Genomic DNA, 6,000 nt, shown 5'->3' with positions numbered 1-6,000 from the left:
ATGTGTGTGCCTGAGACAGAATAGGGAGTGTGAAACTATAAAAAAGAATCAATCACCGAACGTTATTTGTAAAACAGTTATTCCGTGCAAAGAGTATAGGACTTCAAAAAATATAGACAATTGGTATTTGTACGAAGCATGCATCTAACTGCTTGCCGTGGTTGAAAAAATTATCTCTCTTCTAATTGCCGACTGGCAGGTACAGCTCTTCATATATACGCAGACCATTAAGTTCTAGAAATACATGACAACAATATTCAGTTTCTTAAGAAGTTAAGATCATGGAAAAATTACCTGATACGTAGATCTGTGCTTGAGACAAAATAAGAAGCATGAAACTATAGAAGAAAACAAAGCGCCAACGTTCATAAAATAATTTTACCCTGCAAAAGATGCACCATACATTAAGACTTAAAAAATACAGGCAATGGTTACACGAAGCATACATCCAACACTTTACCGTGGTTGATTGAACTGCACGTCCATCTCTTGATCCCATGAGGGGAACCTCACAGTGGCCGTCATGGGCTGCAACCGTGCATGTCCCTGAGGGGCGCGTCCGTGAGGCGCGTCCGTGTCCCTGTATGGATTTGCTAGACTACTGAAGTGTTTGGTACATGTCGGTGTAATTTTCCAGAACGATCCCTGCCGATGGCCAGGCAGCACATCACACTCGCCACCATGATCATGGCACAACCGGATACTGCCCAGGTCTAGCTAGACCCAATCAGTACCGTGTACACCTCATCGAGCACCGCGCGCATCTGTTGTCAACAATTTTGATCCAACAATTGATCTACAACAATCTGGAGAGAGAAGCGAAGGTATCGGGATCACATCTGGGCCGCAAGAGAAAATTATACCGTATACATCTCGTCTAGGTCCGCTCATCTGTGTAGACTTTGCCGTAATACTTGGATTGGATTCATCGATCTGGTGGCGGCGGGCAATGAAGATAGAGAGCGCATCTGTCTAGATTGGCCAATCGCATCAGATTTAAAAGAGTCACGTAAAAATAACTCCATGGCATAGGTGGGTAATTATGACATGGTAAAAAGATCTAACGGCAGGTAAAAAGTGGACCACCAAATTGACGATCAGATGTTTCTGATTTTTGTGGGATTTTCTAGTATTTCTCTTTTTTTCTGGTTAACCCTTAATGTACTTTTAATATATAATAGATACTCCCTAGTTCAGATCTTATTTTAAACATGGTAGTGCATTCTTTCACCAGTTCCTGTAATATGCTGACCTAGTTAAGCACATAGTTCTGTAGGAGACATCGTACTCATTTTATGCATAACCAAACAATCAATAATCAACTAGTGAAACTCCTACTGAACCCTAGAAAATTAGAAGATAATGGTATCAACACATGGTCTAGTATTAACTGGTCAATGCTGAGCAACACAACATGTATCATGCTGTCCAATAGTCAAGTTGTTTAAGAAGTCATATGACACACAACTATTTCCACTGTTTGCTTGTGTCCCAATTTAACATGTGTGCACCACTACACAACAACATTCAGAGGATACAAAATAGTGTCGTTTAGCGAGAAAAATAGAGCATGGTAATTAAAAGAGTGGTTCAGTTTTGATGCAAATAATAAGATTGCTTCCTGTGTTTTCACCATTAAATTTATTTTAATGGTGATTCTTTTGAGCATTATATTAATTGTGTTATCATTATTTTTACATACATGTCGTGTCGTGTAATGCAAACATGATGCACTAACTATTTCTAAACTATTCGACAGATGGGGACCTGGAGGGGACCTTGTATGTTTGGGATAGAAGAATTCGACAAGCACTGCATGTTTGGCAACGACATGTACCTTACCGCTGATAACCGTTCATTTCTGAATGAATTCTGTGAGGAATCTGGTCGCAACCATATGAGATTTTATGCGCACATGATGACCTATTCAAACGTCGTCTCAAAGAGGGCCAAAATGGTAATATGCTATGTCTTACTGGAACGATAAGATGGTACGTCAACATAAATGGGAATTCATCGGTGTTAACACTTTCCAAATTTCATGTGCATAGGTTTTTGGAGCTAGGTTCAGAAAGTTGCATGTGCAAAGATACTTAGATGATGCTATCAGGGTGGAGGTTCATTGCACCAGCAGTGATGAGATTTTTGAAGTGAGGATGAAGAAGGGAATGGGAACAAACCAAGCCATCATGACAAGTGGTTGGGATGATGTAGTCAAAGGATACAACTTCGAAGAGGATGACATTGTTCTTTTCTGCTTTGATCCAAAAAGATCTGGAGGTCTTAATCTTCTACTTGTGCACATGCCTCTTGAGGAGGAGGACGACGACGAAGGCGAGCACAACATGAGTGATGACGACACTGAAGATACTGAAGAGGAAGAGGGTCATGAGATCAGTGACGATGTTGCTCAAGATGATCATGACATACATGAGATCAGTGACGATGTTGCTCAAGATGATCATGACATACATGAGATCAGTGATGATGATTCTGGTGAAGGTGAAGTTGCTGATGATGCTGGTCAAGGGGATCCATATTTTCAAGGGACGTGTGTTTTCGGAAACAAGTTCAGCATGAACAATACCCGAATCAAGCACCTTAAAGTTGTTGTTGATTACTACCCCAATGCGCCAATCCCACAATATGTCTACTGCTTGACACAGTCCTCTCTGAACAAGATGGTAAGTTTTCTACTTGGTACCTCAGTTTAATTTAATACTAAATCTCCTAACTGGTAATATTTGATATGAACATAACTTCTACACTTGTGTTTCAGGAATTTTCTGAGGATTTCACAGAGACATACCTGCTACAGTTCTTGCACAAGTCAGTCCTAGTAGTAGTTAACTGCACAACAAGTCTGCAAACTATGTATGCAGAGATGAAACTTGAAGAGAAGAAAGCAGTGATGAAGGCAAACTGGAGTGACACTGTCGAAGCCCACGAACTGCAAGTGAACGATGTCTGCGCCTTCAGTTTCAGGGATGAGAGCAAATCACGTCATAGGGACCCCAGTGCGTTTCTTAGGCTGGTGATAACCAAGCTTAAGAACTGATCCTTAGCAAGCTGAAGCACCTTAGGAACTGATCCTTAGCAAGCTGAAGTCCTTAGTTATGTGGTATTATGTGAACTTGATTATGTATTAAGTACAACCTGGTAAACCTGCAACCACTACTTTTGGTGAGATGTATGCTGAACTACTTATGTAATGTAGTACCTACTGGTGATAAGTATGCTGAATTATGTGGTTGTTTTATGTTACTGCTTCTTACAGTATTGATTGTATTCTGTTTGGAGCTGGATTGTTTCTAAAATGCAAGACATCCTAATGCAGTTGTGTTTGTTGATCACAACTGCTTGGAAAATTTCTTGCAAAAATCTTGGTTATTTCCACTTTGAAATGGCATTTAATCTTTTGCTCTTTTTCTGGAAGTTATGAACGCAAGACATCCTACTGCATTTGTGCTTGTTGATCACAAATGCTTGGAAAATTTGTTGCAACATACGTTGGTTATTTCCTGTTTGCAGTTGTGCCATATTCATCTTTGGTTGTTTTTGTTGATCACAATTGCATGTAATTATGTAATTATTCTTGCAAAATCCAAAGTTTTTCTTTATTATAGGATATTTTGTTGCCATAACAACCAATCTGGGCCGGCCTAACCAATACAGGCCGACTTATCCAATACGGGCCGACCTAACCAGTATGGGCCGGCCTCACTGTTTGGAAAGGAAGAGGCAGTTGGTCTTGAGATAGTGGAGCATTAACCCTCTCGTTGGAGAAACCGAAGAGACGGGCCACTCATTTCTCCCACCGTGTTCTCTCTAGACGGAAGAAACCGAAGAGCAGTTCTAGGTCTTCACATTTCATCTTCTCTCCATCCTTGTACTACTGATTCAACTTGTTCTTCTTCTGGTGATTATGGTAATGTTTCTTCTTCTTCTTCTTCTCATTTCACTTCATCTGTTGCTTCTTGTTGTACTTTTTCCTGAATCATCTTGATCTAGTTCTTCTAGTTCTTCTTCTTCTTCTTCCTCTTCTTCTTCCTCTTCTTCTTCTCATTTCACTTCATCTGTTGCTTCTTCTTGTACTTTTCCTGAATCATCTTGATCTAGTTTTTCTTCTTCCTCTTCCTCTTCCTCTTCCTCTTCCTCTTCTTCTTCTTCTTCTTCTTCTTCTTCTTCTTCTTCTTCTTCTTCTTCTTCTTCTTCTTCTTCTTCTTCTTCTTCTTCTTCTTCTTCTTCTTCTTCTTCTTCTTCTTCTTCTTCTTCTTCTTCTTCTTCTTCTTCTTCTTCTTCTTCTTCTTCTTCTTCTTCTTCTTCTTCTTCTTCTTCTTCTTCTTCTTCTTCTTCTTCTTCTTCTTCTTCTTCTTCTTCTTCTTCTTCTTCTTCTTCTTCTTCTTCTTCTTCTTCTTCTTCTTCTTCTTCTTCTTCTTCTTCTTCTTCTTCTTCTTCTTCTTCTTCTTCTTCTTCTTCTTCTTCTTCTTCTTCTTCTTCTTCTTCTTCTTCTTCTTCTTCTTCTTCTTCTTCTTCTTCTTCTTCTTCTTCTTCTTCTTCTTCTTCTTCTTCTTCTTCTTCTTCTTCTTCTTCTTCTTCTTCTTCTTCTTCTTCTTCTTCTTCTTCTTCTTCTTCTTCTTCTTCTTCTTCTTCTTCGAGTTCTTCGAGTCAAGTTAGATCTGTTTGATTATTCTTATCTGCATTGCCTTCGTTTTCATGCTGTTCTTGTATCTTGTGTTTTCTAGCGTCTTATTCTTCCAGAGATTTGCGGATTTGCTTCATCAAAGTCAAGGTATTTGTAAACCACCAGGGTTACTAAGTTGTGTATTTGTAAACCACCAGGGTTACTAAGCATAGCATGGTAATATGAGTTAAGTAATATATGAGTTAGTGTTACTTAGATAGTGTTTTTTACTGCCACATTAAAGCATGTTACTTAGTTAGGGTTTGGTACTCCACATGAAAGCATGTTGCAGTTGTTTACTTAGTAGGGTTCAGTTGGATTCAGTTATCATTGCATGCAGTTGTTTACTTATTAGGGTTCAGTTGCATGCAGTTGTTTACTTAGTAGGGTTCAGTTGGATTCAGTTTTCATTACATGTTTCAATTGCAAGCAAGTTTCCTACTAATGAAGTTGATATTGCAAGCAAGTATCCTACTAATAAAGCTATTCTATGTTGTTCACTAATTTTACAATGCCATGTATGTTGAAAACTAAATATGACGTTGATTCAGTTTGGAATTCCATCAAAGCCGAACTGTAAACCACCAGGGTTATAACATGGTAATATATGAGTTGTTGTTACTTAGTTAGGGTATATTCGTATTAACAAATTGAAATGCTTTGTAGGGAAATATGGAAGGAGAAGCGTGCCGTGTCTGCAAGCAGCCGATCACCAACTGTCGACGTTCTGACAGGCGTGCCTCAAGCTTCAAGATCATCGTGTCAAGTACCTACGAAGAATATGTGGTGAGTAATCACAGCAATTGTTCATGGTCATGATGCCATCTACTAGCCTAACTGTTTCTTCATTTTTGGCAGCAATTGTTTGAACTAAATTATTCTGCTTTCACATTTTTGTCAGACTATACCTTGTTATTTCAAGGAACAACTGAACAAGTACGCAGACAAGTGGTTGCATGGTTTGGTTGGAGGCCAGAGGTATGCATTTTACCTGGAGAAGAAGGAAACTTGCACTACTCTATATGGGCCATTTTGGTACTACTTTGAGAGGGCACACCATCTCGAGGTCGACGATGTTGTGACCTTTAAATTACCATCTGAGGATGAAAAAGCTGATGATACTGATGAAGAAGATTCAGAAGAAGATTATGAAGAAGAGATTACTGCAGATGTGTTTGAAGTAACTATAACCAACCCTGATGGAATAATTAAACCATATGACATGAGGGATGGTATGTTCATGCTTTCAATTTTCTACTCCTTGCATTACAACAATTGGTTCTTTTATTCTTGTATATAATTAGATCTTACTAGTC

This window comes from Lolium rigidum, chromosome 7, assembly GCF_022539505.1.
Source record: "Lolium rigidum isolate FL_2022 chromosome 7, APGP_CSIRO_Lrig_0.1, whole genome shotgun sequence".
Classification (NCBI taxonomy): Eukaryota; Viridiplantae; Streptophyta; class Magnoliopsida; order Poales; family Poaceae; genus Lolium; species Lolium rigidum.
The sequence above is the reverse complement of the archived record's forward strand: the minus strand, read 5'-3'. Positions refer to the sequence as shown.